Raw genomic sequence first — 16,205 nt, 5'->3', positions numbered from 1 at the left:
AAAACAAATATTCAAGGGATAGTGCGGATTCTTATCAAGACTAACACTTCACACAATTGGTCTTAGTTGGTCTTTGTCTCATCCAAGACATCACAACTTACCAATCTCAAATGTACAAGAGTAGAAAACATTTTACACTACATGTGATAAGTGTTTTAAACCATACTTTATGTCACTCAATGTTACAATCTTGGAGTATGACTCTAAGAATTGTTTTGGAACGAAGTATGACTCATCTTCTTGATTTAAACCAATCCAACAATTCATGACCTCTCTTCTTAGCCATAACAATGCACTAAGACGTCCTTAGAGTATGAATTTGTGATATGGTTTCTAAATCATTAAGATGATCATAAAACTGATACTAAGGTACTCTCCCATCTTTTCATATTTGAGAAACTTTTATCCTTTTGCCTAATTTGATTCTTCTTATTCGCTCTGCCATACATTGGAACCTTTCCAATGTTACTGAATTATACTTAACCTTATAAGTATAATCATATTTACTAATCTTTAGTAAATCATGACAAATCAATCTTTGTGGTGGACCTTGACCAGCGCACATCTAGTGTACCTAATTCCTTAGTCCTTCAAATGACTCACATATACATGTGATCAAAGAATTAGTCTTAATTTTTCAAAGATGAAAATTCTCATTCATCATACAATACAACTTGTATGATTCCAAGTTTCTGTCCAATTGAAACTTGGGTGATGAAAAACTTTCTTCATTTGGTAAATTCAGACACTACCACAAATGAAGAATCAAATCCACTTTCCAATATTGCTATTACTAGAAACATATAAGCAACAATTTTCCACAGATGCCATTGTAAGGATATTTTTAAAATAAATAAAATTAAAACCTTTTTTTCTTTTATTTTAAAACTTTGTGGAAAAACTTATCCTTACAATCCACATGAAAAACTTGTTGTTATCTATTCACAAGCAATATATTATAACTCCTAAGAAGTAGCTCAAGAATCCGATCTTCAAACTACGCGATAGAAATCCATCTACGCGATCAGATTCAGCATATTCTTTCTTTAAGTTTCTTTACCTTTTCTTTGATTCTTAAAACATCACCATGTGACCCAGTCACATCATGTATCAAGAATCTCAGAATAGAAACTTAATAGAGTTAGACAGTGGACTTTACCTGAAGTAGAGTCAAACTTATTGACTTTAACATCCTTAGGTTAACTTGGCAGCTTCGCAACCAATGCCCCTTCCTTTGGCAATATAAACATATGGACCCTTTGATAATGGTACACGGGACTATCACAGAATTAGTTTTTCTCTTTACCATTTGGTCAACCGAGTTAACTATGGCCGGTCCCTTTCCATTGGGAAGAGAATGCTTTTCTGGACTTCCTGTGTCACTATTGTCAATGTCCATCAAGTTTTGAGGAAGTTGATCTTAACAAATAGATAAAATCATTAAGGGTCTTGTCATAGTATTTTTCATAGGTGTTCCAAAAGAGCTCACTATGTGACTTAGAAAGTGATTGAACCACCAACTTTCTCAAGACTTTGACACCCAACTCTCCCGGCTTGTCAATATGTGACTACATCTCCAAGATGTGACCACACCAAGACCTTTACTTGCCAATAGGGCTCGAGTGACTTTAAACTTTTCAAGAACTTGTGGGTGAGGGAGAATAATTGGAGGATATAGAGGAAGTGAAGCATGATGTTGAGGAACATCATCTTCAAAAGATTTGGGAAGATCATAAATGTCTAAACCAGACATGTTTTGGGAGATATTCAAGATAGTTGATTTAAAGTCCTCAATATGACACCCAATATGAAATATTAAGGCTAGGACCCAACAAACTATTTTATAACTTAGAAGAGGGATGCCGTAATCCAAGCTATAAAATATTTGAAGGTAGGCGAATGACGATTCACCAATTTCCACCATGAAAAACGAAATAATTTATTAGGTTTTAATTGGATTTGAAATTCCTAGATCTTTTGAGATTCATTGAGCTTTTCAATGGCATGTTTCATCTCGAGTGTGCCCTCTCAAATTTTGTGACTGGGATGCCGAGGATCACAAAACATGGTGTGAATAACCATACCAATTCACTTGGTACCCTTAATATTATCACCTAATCAATGTGCCGGTTAACCACACACGCTCCATTGATCTATGAAAAACATTAAGTCACCCTTCGTGGTCCTTACTAGTCCAAGTTAGTGTGCCGGTTAACCACACACGCTCCACCAACGACTTGGTAAGGTACAAAGTGTGAATTCCATGGGCTAGCACCAAATTCACATTTTTCCTAAAGTAACTAAGATTGGGAATTATTAAGCTTTTAGTTACTTAGTATTTATCATTAATACTTTTAATGAAGGGAGAATTTAAAGTCATTGTCCTACCCGTTCGGCTAACGACCCTCCACCGATCAAGCAAGCGGTGGGTGAGAGTGGACACCCATTAAGTCACCATTTTATAGGCAACAACCTTATACCCACCTTATAGACCGGTTTCGTGAATGAGGCCTACTAACGGTAAAACGACTTGTTCTTATACATATATATAATAATTAACCATTAATGTTATAAATAGTATAAGTGTTGAATTTTAACTCATTTAAAATTCTAAGGGCTAACTTGGAATTAAAGTATTCATAAGAGAAAACTTTTCAAATTCCAAAACTTGAGGGCAAGTTTTGAAACTATTCAAAATTAATTAATTCCATAACTTATGTGTTTAAAGTAGTTTTAATCCAAAAAACTCTTCAAGTTCCATAACTTATGGAAGACTTTAAACTAATAAAAGAATTAACTTTTCTTTATTTTTTATAACTTATGGAATTAATTAAGGTTACACTTTATTTATTTATTTATTTATTAATGAAGTGATTCTTGAATTTCCATAACTTGAGGACAAGTTATGGAGTCATAAAAAAAAAAATTCAATGACACAAGACTCTTCATTTTGTAACCATTACCAACTTTTATGAGTTTTATGAGTCTTTAATGTGACTCTACATGTAACTTGAGGACAAGTTACACAAACACATTTTATACTCAACTCTTAGATTAAAATGGATTGAAAACAACTATTTCAATTAACTTTTCTATTAATCTAAGCAACTCATAAGAACAAGATAATTCATATCAAACTTCTTCATGTAATTAGTCTAAACCTTAAACTAATACAAAACATGAATCTTTTGACAATTATCTTTAAAAATGGATTAGCATGATCATTACCACATTAAAAAAACAAGTTTATAAGTTCAAAAACAACTTAGGGTAATGTTCCTAGTCCATTTCTAGCCAAAAACCTCGAAAATATGCTGTCTGGGGTCCAACTCGTCGAGTGCATGAACAAAACTCGGCGAGTTGGATGCATTTTGCCTTGGACTCGTCGAGTCCCTTCATGGACTCGGCGAGTCTACTGGGCTGACAGCATCAAAACTCGATTTTTCAGCTTCTATTGCAAGTATAACAAGAAAACAAGCCTAGGCTCTGATACCACTGTTGGGTTTTGAGCATTCTAACACTCCTAAGTGTACATGCAACCCTAAATACCTTGGATCTATGTTTTCTCTATTATACATCCAAATAAGAATATCCAAGGTATTATCCTAATCTAGCATACAAAACAATGAGTGTAACAAGATAGAATACATACCTCTTTGATGTAGAAAGTCTTCATGAAGCTTGAGTGCCTAGCCCCAATAGTGTGGAAGCCTCAAATGGAATCACAATCATCAAAACACTTAGAATAACTTGAGAGAGTTCTACACTTCATTAAATCGGCTAGCCCTTTTGTTACACTCTCTAGTGGCCGATTTTGTCAAGAATAATATCTTTATATAGTGTTACAATTAGGGTAAATCCTTAATTGTCATGGCTTTCCATTTCCTTGGATCCATGGGTTCAAATACACCATGGAGCATCCATGGACCATCCTATGGGTTTTAACCCAACTTGATTATCCATGGAGCATTAGCCCACTATATAAGTATGGATGATTTACACAATCAACCCATATATTTAATTAGTCTTCTTTTGATCACTTAATTAATCCTAGATTAATTCTTGATCAATACTAATTAAATAATCTTATTATTCTTATTATTAATACACTAGAACTTATAATATATTAATAACCATAAGTGTCTTATTTCTCTCATTATAGTCTATCCAAGTGCATGATGGTATGCAACCCAAATGGACCATGCCGGGTCGGGTCAAGTCTTACCAATTATAGTTATGGATTTAGACATTAATCCAACATGTGTTTCACAGCAAAACCTCTCAGCGTGCAGTTTAATGAGCTTGATGAATTAATCAAGAAGGTACAATCTATTTTTGTTTCATTCAAAGTCCCACAAAACTCATATGAAAAGGAATTAAAAAATGTAAATTCAAGAATCTCTCATCTAGATAGCAGTTTAACTCAAACACGAGTCACCAATTCTAACCTAACTGACCAAATAAGCAGGGTGTCTTCAAAGAGTGAAGAACGGAGGATGTGGATAGAGCTGAAGGAGGCGGAGCTGATCAAATCTAAAGACGAAAACATTTATTTGCAAAGAGATAATTTAAAACTTTTGAAACAAAGAAATCTGTTTTGTTTGATTGCTAAGCGTCTTTATTCTAACATTACTCAACTTCATCTTAACTGCGAAATAGGACAGAAAATTCATCGCATGATTTTTCCCTTCCTTGAGTTTCAGGAAGATGAAATCGACGCTGAAGCATACAATTGCGAAAGTGTAGTTTCATCTGAGGATGTAAATCCGACTTATATGTATGGCCTAGACAAAATCGAATCTTTCATAAAGTCCAAGGACCATAAGGACATGCTGAAAAACCTTTTGGATGAAAATGATAAACTGAATCTAAGGACCAAAACCATACATAAGTTTGACTCATTGAATGCCAATTTGAGCTTAGAAAATAAAATTAATGTTGAAAATGCGTCTGAGCTTAATGAGGATGATGATATGAGTGAAATTTCTGTAGAGGATGAAGTTGACTGTTCTGAGTTTGTCAAGAGCGAACCCGAAAACCACAAAAATCTTATCTCAGAAAATTCTGTGGAGTTTGCTCGGTTGTCCCAACAAAAGTCCCCGATTCTTGAAGAAAAGGCTGTTGTATACCAAAAGGTAAGGACAACTCCAAATCAAGTGTATAAGGTCACAGGTGTATCCGAACATCAGACAGCCGAAATCACAGCCATTGTAAACGAAGATAATGCTGATGGTTGTGATGAGTTCTTCTGGTCCGCCCCTATCGACAATGCTGATGAAACAGTTGGTCTATCAGAGCGAACATCCTGGAAAACAAAAGGAAGATATATTCCAGAGCCACTAAACAAGCCTGATAACTTTGATGCGCCAAGCACTAGTGGCACTAAAGAAATCCCATTAGATGAAGTCACCCCTTCTACCGAAAACTCATCTACAACAAACGAACCTATTGTTCAAAAGCCAAAACAAAAGGCGAATATTCACAGGCAACCCAAACAGGTGAAAAACCAAAAGCAACAGAGGAATCTGAGATACAAGAAGAATCTCTCAGAGCGAAAACAGTTCTGGCAATCTCAAAATGATCATTTTTTTGTTCATAATAGGAAGTCAGAGAAAAGGGATGTTAGACCGCAAGAAGGTATTCACAATCGAAAGCATAGGTTCGGCTCAGAACACACAAACAACCAAAAGCATAGGTTCGGCTCAGAGCACTCAAGCAACCGAAAGCACAGGTTTGGTCCCGAGAGAACAGGTTATCAAGGCTCAAGGTTCGGTCTATCCCATGACCACCAACAAAAAGGTCACCTAGAATATCAAGTCAAGAAAAATTCTCAAGCTAAATTCTCTCTTTCTAATTCTTCTCAACCCCACTCTAAATCCAATTCTATTCAAACTCAGAATCCAAAATCTTCAACAGATTTGAAAGGAAAATCGAAGGTTTCCTTGGTCAAGAGTGATCAAAAGAATCCCAAATTTCAAACACCTGAACCTAAAATCAATCCAAATGCAACAAATCCCAATAAAATTAAAGTCTACACCATTCAAAAGAAAAATGAAACAACGTTAATAAAAAGAACATATTTCGTTGATATCTCTCTCACTATTCCTGTTCCTGTGAAAGGCTCACGTGGACCCAAGAAACTTTGGGTTCCTAAATCTGCTTAATTTTTGCAGGTTATCAGTGACGAGCAGTTCGACGAAGAATGGTATATTGACAGTGGTTGCTCGCGTCACATGACAGGAAGGAAAGAAGAGCTGAGGGAATTTCGATCTCTTTCAAATGGTGGCAATGTCAAGTTTGGGAACAACTCATATGGCACGATTAAAGGGTATGGTATAATAACGAATGGAGACTTCACAATAAGAAAAGTTGCATATGTTGAAGGACTGCAGCACAATCTCATCAGTGTGTCTTAGCTTGTTGGAGGTACTGGTCTTAAAGTTTCATTTGATGATGAGGGTTCGGAAATCATAGAGAAGAAGACAAAAAGGGTAATTCTCAAATCAGAGCGCAAAGGTGAAATGTTTCCTCTCAATCTCAAACCTATCAAAGGAAACCAACTATTTGTCTGTTATCCAAAGCACATTCGGATGAAAGCTGGCTGTGGCACCGAAGGCTCTCCCATCTCAATTTCAAGGATATTAATAAACTCGTCACAGGAGGTCATGTTAGGGGTCTTCCATTGCTTAAGTTTGATCAAGAACATTTGTGTGCTGCATGTGAAATGGGGATGCAAAGTCGTCAAAGTCACCCATCCATCATAAACATAAAGGTTGTTGAACCACTTGAGTTAATTCACATTGACTTGTGTGGTCTATCTTCTATTGAAAGCATAGGCGGTAACAAGTATATTCTTGTTATTGTCGATGACTTTTCACGTTTTACATGGGTGTTCTTTCTGAAGCACAAATCTGAGGCAACTCACAAGCTGAAGCTGTTTATCAAGCAAGTTGAAGTGCTGCTGAAGAAAGTTGTACGGAACATTAGAAGCGACAATGGGCTGGAGTTCAAAAATAAAGAATTTGAAGACTTTCTAGCGGATAAAGGAATCAGTCACAACTTCTCAGCTCCCTACACCCCTCAACAAAATGGAATTGTCGAAAGACGAAACCGATCTTTGTGTGAGGCGGCCAAAACCATGTTAAGTTTCGCTTACTTACCATTATATTTATGGGCTGATGCTATTTCTGCAGCTTTTTTTTACACAAAATAGGTCCTATCTCAATAAGCGTTTCACTCTCACCCCTTATGAGATCATCAACAATAGAAAACCGAATGTCAAATTCTTCCACGTGTTCGGCTCACGATGCTTTATCTTCAATTCTAAAGAACATCGTAACAAGTTCGACGTAAAAGCCGATGAAGGAATTTTTCTGGGATACTCTCTAACTTAAAAAGCATATCGGGTTTTAAACAAACGTTGAAGGAAGATTGAAGAGACATATTATGTGACTTTCGATGACAGCTTCGTCAAAAGGATAAATGCTACTGAAGAAGCAATTGGAGAAATTTTCACCTAGACAAGTCATGTTACGGCCTCGATTGCTAATTTGTTTGAGCAGTTTATGGAGTTATTCGATGAACCTGAGAAAGCTACTCTCTTTGAAGCCAAGGCAGCAGACAACAAAATCAACCATCTGAAGCAAATCGTCGATGAAGCTGCCAAACGACTGGGTGATGGAGAATCAGCTCCAAAAAAACCTCTCAGCACAATGCACGAGTTGAGGGGGATCACTCTGATCCAGTAGCACCCGAAGGTACTGTAGCACACGATCGCTCCACAACATCTAAAGGCACTGTAGCACCCGAACACTTCACTACACCCGAAAGTCCCACTGCACCAGAAAGCTCATCATTCGAGGGGGAGAATGCCAATACGTTTTCAATTAGAATTGGAAGAATTGGTGAACGCTAAATTGGATCCTTCCTATGATCCAAATTACCCTCCTCTTGTCAAATGGACTAGAGATCACCCTGTTTCACAGGTTGTGGGTGATGTCTTTGAAAAGGTGTTGACCAGATCTGAACTGAAGGTAAAACAAACTTCTTTATTTTCCAAAGTTGAGTTCTGCATGTTTAATTCTTTCGTCTCAAAGGTTGAACCAAAGACAGTAAACACTGCTCTTGATCACTCTGATTGGGTTCAAGCTATGCAAGACGAACTTAATGAGTTCGAATGAAATAAAGTTTGGCGTCTCATTCCAACTCCTCAAGATGCGTTCGTTGTTGGTCTCAAATGGGTCTTTAGAAATAAAATGGACAAGCAAGGTAACGTAATAAGGAACAAAGCTCGTTTAGTGGTGAAAGGGTATTGCCAGGAAGAAGGAATTGATTATGAAGAGACTTTCGCTCCAGTTGCAAGGCTGGAATCTGTTCGAATATTTCTTGCCTATGCAGCGCACAAAAACTTCGAGGTCTACCAAATGGACGTCAAATGCACTTTTCTGAATGGAGAACTTGAAGAAACAGTCTATGTGGAGCAACCTCCTAGTTTTGTCAATGAGAAGTTCCCAAATCACTGCTATATTCTGGACAAGGCGGTTTACGGTCTGAAACAATCACCTAGGGCCTGGTATGAAACGCTAACTAAGTTTTTAAAGATGTCCAAATTCAAACAAGGTTCGGTTGACCCAACCTTCTTTCGTAAGAAGGAACGTAACCACCTTATGATTGTACAAATTTATGTTGATGATATCATCTTTGGCTCAACGAATCCCAGCTTAACAGCTGAATTCAGAAAGCTGATGGAGACTAAATTTGAAATGAGCTCCATGGGTCCGATTAATTTTTTCCTTGGTTTAAATATTAGATAGGGACACGAAGGCATCTTTATCAACCAGGAAGCATACACCAAAACTCTTCTTTCCAAATTTGGTATGATGGGAGACTCAAAGGTCAAAGTTCCAATGGCATTCGGCACCAAACTCACACCTTCGCTGGAGAAACCGGCAGTTGACATTACGCTATACTGCTAGATGATTGGGTCCTTAATGTATCTTATTGCTAGCAGACCTGATATCATGTTTTCCGTATGTTATTGTGCTAGGTTTCAGGCGAATATTCGAGAACCACATATGCTTGAAGTGAAAAATATACTCAGGTATCTAAAGCGAACTATCTCTCTCGGTCTATGGTATCCATCAAACTCCGGCTTCTTCGTTCAAGCCTTCTCTGATGCAGACCTTGGAGGATGCGGTTTAGATAGGAAAAGCACCACAAGGGGGTTGCTAATTCCTTGATGGGAAGTTGGTCAGCTGGCAATCAAAGAAGCAAACCTGCGTTTCCCTTTCTACAACCGAAGCAGAGTACATCGCAGCCGCCTCTTGCACATCTCAAGTCATTTGGATCCAAAGCCAACTCAGAGATTATGGACTCAACATGAAAAAGATCCCACTATATTGCGATTCAGAAAGTGCAATTAGGATCTGTCATAACCCAATGCAACACTCTAAGACCAAGCATATAACACTGAGGTATCACTTCATTAAGGATCATGTGGAGGATGGAAATGTCGAAATTCACTTTGTTCGAGCCACTGATCAACTGGCCGATATCTTCACCAAATCCCTACCTGAAGCAAGTTTCAATAAAATCCTTGAAGGTCTAGGAATGATGGAATCAGAATCGGTACCAAAAACACCATCTCAAAGTTAAAAGTTAGAAGCGAAATGAACCGAACGCTCGGTCTATTTCGGGTTCGGTTCACATGGGAACCGAAATGAACCGAACGCTCGGTCTATTTCGGTTTCGGTCCCATTGCACATATTTTCGCTCGATCTCAAAAAGGTGTTGTCTACGGTTGTAAACTTTTGTAAAGATGTTTTCCAAAAATCCAAAAATATTTTTTAGGAACCGAAATGAACCGAGCATTCGGTCCATTTTGGGTTCGGTTCAAAAACTTAAAATATCCAAAAATATTTTTTTCTTTTTCTTTCATTCTTGTTTAAATATCGACGGGACAGGTTTCGTTCTCACACTTTTTAATAGTTAAGCATCCCTAGAAGCATGCTGATGCATGTTGTCCAAAGCCTCAACTGATTTTGAATAAAAGCCTTAATGACTAGGTATATACAAACCTTGTCTTCCCAATAAGGCTACTCCATTTATTCTAATCCTGAGCTACCTTAATCTTTTCTCATATGAGTTAAGAGTTTACTGCTTGGTCACTGTTTTCAGCAGAGGTACTATAGTTTCTCTTCACCACCTCAATATTTTTCTCCATCATATTTCGGTCTCATATTGTAACCCTTGAGACTCTTAGAATTAACCACTGAGGTTTATGGTTACACAATCTCTGTGTTTATGATCTGAGCCTCATGTCACTACGTGCTTAGTGAAACCCAAAGTTCAATACCTAACATGAATTGACGGTAAACATGAAATCTCTTTTTGTTGTGAGATTCTTATGAAATTGTTATTTACCATAGCATTTCTTCCCTTAGAATCCAGTTTTAAATTTTTTTGAGATTTCATCATCACACATCTTCAATAAGTCACTATATACATAATCCAACCTACTTGTTCAACAGACCACATCGGTCTCACAGGTACTTCATTTAGTCTCGGTCTTATGTCAAGGTCCGAAATTCTAAACTGAAGCGAAAGCCACCCTTTTAAGCCTTATAAAAAGATGCCATTCAACACTTCTTAGAAAGTGATTGATCGTAATTCAACGGGAATCCATACAGACACTTTAAGGTCTCTCTTGACCTTGAAGAAAGTGATTCGTGCCCGAGATCAACTGTTTTGTGTCTATATTGACATCACAAATTCCCACATAAATATCACTTTATTTCCTTATCTTTGACACTCTATGCACGAAAATCTTTGATTTTCCAAAAATCTCGTTCGGTTCCATTATAATCTTGTGTTTGGATGACAGCTATTTAACAAATAAGATGCTGACTCAGCCGACAGAGTAACGGCTTCAATAGTGAGTTGACGGGCATGCGTGCAAAACGGAACAATTTTTCTCTCTCATGCGTAATCATCGGGGGTGCCAACCGTCGCGCTTCTGTCACATCCAATACCGTTTCGTGTATCAAGAAGATTTGGGGGATGATTTTTCTCTTTCCTCTACCCACAGTATAAAAGGAAAACCTCTGTTTCATTCCATACTTATAGGAATCAAAAATCAAACGAGCAAATTCAGGCGATTTATACTCTACTGTTCATCATCTTCCACATTCAACAATGGCAGACTCTTCCTCTGTTCAGGAAACCTCTTCCCGCACCAACATTCTTCCCATCCGCGCTCAACAAAGTCTGGTGATCGATTTAAACCCTAAAGCTTACGAGAATTATATGTATCCCATGGTGGAGTGTCTCAAATACTCTCCATTGTTGCTAGCTCTTTCCAAGGTCGAGATTGTGCCCATGGTATGCCTTTCCCAGGTCTTCTCCATTGCCTATTATGATAAATCAGTGGATCGAATCTACTTTGACCTTCTTTCTCACAAGACCTCCATCTCCAAGCAACGATTCTGTTGGCTCCTAGGTTTTAAAGCCGATGAATCTAGGGTTAATCCCGATTCCATCACAGTAGGACAGGTATTTTCGATGTTGTACAACATGGGCTACACGGAAATTCTCACGACGGTCACGAAGTTCAAGAAGTTGTGTCTTCCTCCTCCATGGAATGGTTTCTTCACCATTCTGTTTAAAGGGCTCTCTGAGCGTAGTTCTGGTTCTGATGGGGCCAGCAAGTTGTTCATGACCATTCTCTATGGTCTATATCATGGCATCAACCTCGACTACGGCTTGGTTCTCTGGCAACAACTCATTCAGAGCCTAGCCTCCTCCTCTCGCCACACTGAAGTGTCCTACGCCAGATTTTGGATGCTGATCACCAAGTGGGCCATGGATAAACTTCATGTTCCAACAGTTGCAGATTCCCTTCTCTTCTCCATCAGTGTCTTCCACACCACCAAGATCATCGTTACCGATCCGACCAAGTTCTCCTTTGTCGGATCCATTCCGGATTTTATGTCCGCTGGGGTGTCCAAGGAGAGCGTTATAATGAAGGCCTACAAGGACTTTCGTCCTTCGGGTCCATGGGAACTTTCTGCGGAAATGGTTCAGTCCATTAATGATGCAGATAAACCAGCTGCTAGAGGGAAGAAACCCGAGAAAGGGAAGATCAAGAAAGCAGCAAAGGGGGCAAAGGGTCCTTCTCCTAAGAAGCGAAAACCCTCAAAGGCAGATCTTTCCCCCTCAGCGAAGAAGAAGAAAGCACAGCCGAAGAGGAAACTTATTCTCTCTTCTTCATCTAGCAATTCAGAAGATAACCACTCTGACTCAGACGAGTCGGCTAGAGGCGAAACTCCTCCTCACTCGCGTGCTCATGAGGTACCTGTTTCATCAAAACCTCCTTCCCCTTCTCCTATCTCCACCTCTTCCATTCCCACCATAACCTCTTCCATTCGCATCATAACCTCCTCCATTTCCATTCCCTCCATATCTAACCCTATTTCTATTCCCCCCCATAACTACCTCTACTACCCTTTCAACCACAACAACTTCCATCCCCCCACCACTCTTCACAGAAGCCACCAAAACCACCACCAGTGAGGTTCCAACCAACGTATCTGATACGGGGGTTCCAACTTCACAACCTGAACCCACTTCCGTTCCAGAACCCACTACCACTACCAAACCACCCGCCGCACCCTTATCTCCCACTCCATCTGCTGAAACCGAAACCTTTTTGGGAGGAGAGGATATGGTTTTTGATTCCATCTACTACAGCCCCTACCAAATTCAAAGTGATGATGATGATGATGATGATGCTCCAGTTACTAAAAAGCACATCAAGGAACTCCACAAGAAGATTGACAATCTTGTGGCTTCTTCCTCTTCCTCAACATCTCACTTTTTGGAGGCTGCCATTCAGGGAATGGTGGAGTCTCTCTCCAAAGCACACGAAGCCTCCATCAGCTCAGCTGCTGCTGCTATTGATAAATCGACAAAGGCTAGTGCTGTTGCGACCGAAAAAGTCGAAAAACTATTTCAAGATGCCCAGATCTGGATGGAGTCTTTGCAGGCAGCATCAGAAACAAACACCAAGAAGATTCGCACCGTTGTGGAGAAGCCAGTCCATTCTTTCGAAACCGAAAAAGACCAATTTGCCAGCTTCCGCCAGAAACTCAAAGAAGACAATCAGTCTTTTCAATCTTCGGTTGCGGATCGTCTTCTTACCTTTCAAGCCACTCTTGCCGCCGAATCCACTACTAAGGACGAGCTTGCTCGTAAATCTTCCGAGCTTACTCTAGCAACTCATCAGCTCTCCCAAGCCGAGAAGGAGATCGATTCTCTTTGGTCTGAGAAAGCTGTGGTCAGGAGTTGTGTTTCAGATGTCCATGGAGCTCTGTCTAACATTATCGAAGCCCATGATCCGATTCTTAACTATTCGGTGAGGCGTACTCTTGCAGAGAAGCTCGCTCCTGCTCTTGCCCTGCTTAGCCGGATTGAAGGCATTCCTGAGCAGGAGGACCATCCGAAACAAGGGGGAGAAAAAAAGCCCACAGCTCAATCAAAACCCCCTCCGAGTTCCAAAGCTCAATCACTTCCATTTTCATCACTTGTCCCTCCGAAAGCACCCAAACCAACAATTGTTCCTGCATCAGGTTTGAGTTCTCAAAGCAAAGACAAACAAGTTCTCAAAGCATTATCAGAGAAGCCGAAGCCAAGGAGAGGAAGATAAAGGAGGCTCATGATCTCCTTGAAAGCAGAAAAACTTTATTTCCTCCTTGGACTCTCGAAGTGCATATCAAGGAAGCCATTGAGTCCCCCTGCACTCTTTGGTTAGAACCGGTGATCTCCTTAGACCGGGTCAATTCGGTCGATTCCCAGTTTGACATGCCCCTGACCCGAAAAGCCTTTATCTTCCATGCATTCGCTCATATAGTTGAAGTTCCTCATCCTCATCCGAAGGTTGATAGGGAGCTTGTAGACTATTATCTGAGGACCGCTCAACCTCAATATCAGACATGGAGCGCACATAAGATAATCAACGTTCGGGTTCTCAAACCTGTTCGTGAGGGCAACTTCGTCAATGTTAGATTCAAGGTCTTAAGGGGATCTGACAAATCCGATCATTCCATCTCTCTGGCTGATCTTCCCAACTTAAACCCTCATGATTGGATTGTCTTGCACAACATTCTTCTTGTCAATGAAGCGGAATATGGTCCGATCATAGACCATTTCAAGAGAATGTTAGTTTGTTATATTTTGGAGGTGGCTAAGCTGGATCAAGAGGTTGCTAATGTTCTCAGGAAGAAGCCCATCATCACTCTAGTCGGTTCTGCAAGCGATATAAACCGAATGAAGATGGGAAAGATTGATCCGAAACAGAACTCAGTCACGTTCACCAGGGCAGAAGGTTAGAAATGCTTATTTGCTTTGGCTGACAAACATCTTTACACCACTTACTGCTTGGAGCATGTTCTGGGTATCATCAATCGGTGCAAACAGAACTCGGAAAGTGATAAAAAGTACTTCAACGATATGATCCATTGGTACATTCACTTCCGACAAACACTTCTTACTATCATTCCTTGCCTGTTCAAGACTGTAAAGAAAGCCAGTGCCGCAGGGGTAAGCAAGCTGGAGTGAGGTCTCGCCCCAATTGACGCAAAGGGGGAGATTGTTGGGTATTTGATGTTGCGTCTTGGGCTCGCCTCTTAGCCCATTTTGTATACGGTATGGGCCTGTCCATCCGTAACTTGTTTTATTAGGGTTTGTGTATTAATAGATGCTTGCATGCATCTTTTTGGTAACTGATAGATCGTTGGTTTTACGTGTAATTAAGAAGATCTCTTCTGTAATCCTAAAATCCTCTACAGCGGAAGTTCTTTATCGAGCTCTGCTGAGGATTGAACGTTCTAATCATTCGACTCATTCAAATCCATTCTTGAGTATTGTTTCATTGTTTTACTTTCATTATCTACTTGTTGCAAAGATCTAATCGATCAAAGAGTTTTTATATCTCATCAAATACCATACCAAGCACAATGATCTTTCATTGAAAAACCAATATCAAGTAACAGTAGACGAAATAATAAAATCATAGTATGTTAACATATTATGGAAAAATGCCATACAAGTGACAAAACGTGAAAAGAATGTTTACAAAATTATAACTACTTAAAAAATTAATTGAAACCACTCATGTATGAAAAAACATATAAATAGTCTGTGTTTAAAAAATAAATAGAAATAGTCCTTGTTAAAAAAAATAAGAAGCATAAATAGTCCATATATTAGAAAATGAATAAATGGTCCCTGTATACATAATATTAACTGAAATGGTTCCATATTAAAAAGAACACATAAATGGTCTCTGTTTAAAAAAATCAACAAAAATTGTCTATAGTTAAAAAACTAACAGACATGGTTCCATATTAAAAAGAACACATACATGGTTTGTGTTTAAAAAATAACCAAAACGGTCCTTGCTTTAAAAAAAATGTATATATTGTCCCTATCTAGACAATATTGATTGGAATAAAATGGCTAACTTTTAAAAATAATTAAAATAAATGGTCCCTGTGTACAATAGATTGCCTGAAAAATAAACATGTTTATATTACATTGCCAACATGTTGGATGTATTTTGTCAATCCTAAAACTATGAACACTAAACTTAATTTATAACAATAAGTAAAGTACATTTCCCTTTGACTACAATCATATGAGGTGATAGAAAAAAAATCAAATTACATTGCCCTTTCATGCTAAAAATCATACCAGGTGACTGGAAACCCAAAATAAAAAGTACATTGCCCTTTTTAAAAAAAAAACCATACCAAGTGGGCATATCAGATGCAAGATCTTTGATTTGAAGGATATGTAAGAAAATCTCTTCAAAGAATGGTTGGTCAGTACAAACACAAACAGTGGTTGGTCACTAAAAACACAAACACAAGCAGGACCAAAATAGACACAAATTAATCATAAATTTTTGGCATTTGGACAATTTTACCCTTTTCTTCATTTTCTTTCCAAACTTTGTATTTTTGTGTTTTTGGGGTGAGTTGAGTCGAGGGGCTTGTACCTGCAACATATACAAAAGGTTTTTTTGTTAGTAATCTAAACAAAGAGAAACATACTAAAATACCTTCACAAACCAACTTTATCTATTAATTATCACCTTAGAAAATGTTATGAACACAAAAGATTAATCAACACACACTTCTAGTTTAAGA

The sequence above is a fragment of the Lactuca saligna genome, chromosome 5 (genome assembly GCF_052625555.1).
Source record: "Lactuca saligna cultivar CGN05327 chromosome 5, ASM5262555v1, whole genome shotgun sequence".
NCBI lineage: Eukaryota > Viridiplantae > Streptophyta > Magnoliopsida > Asterales > Asteraceae > Lactuca > Lactuca saligna.
The sequence above is the reverse complement of the archived record's forward strand: the minus strand, read 5'-3'. Positions refer to the sequence as shown.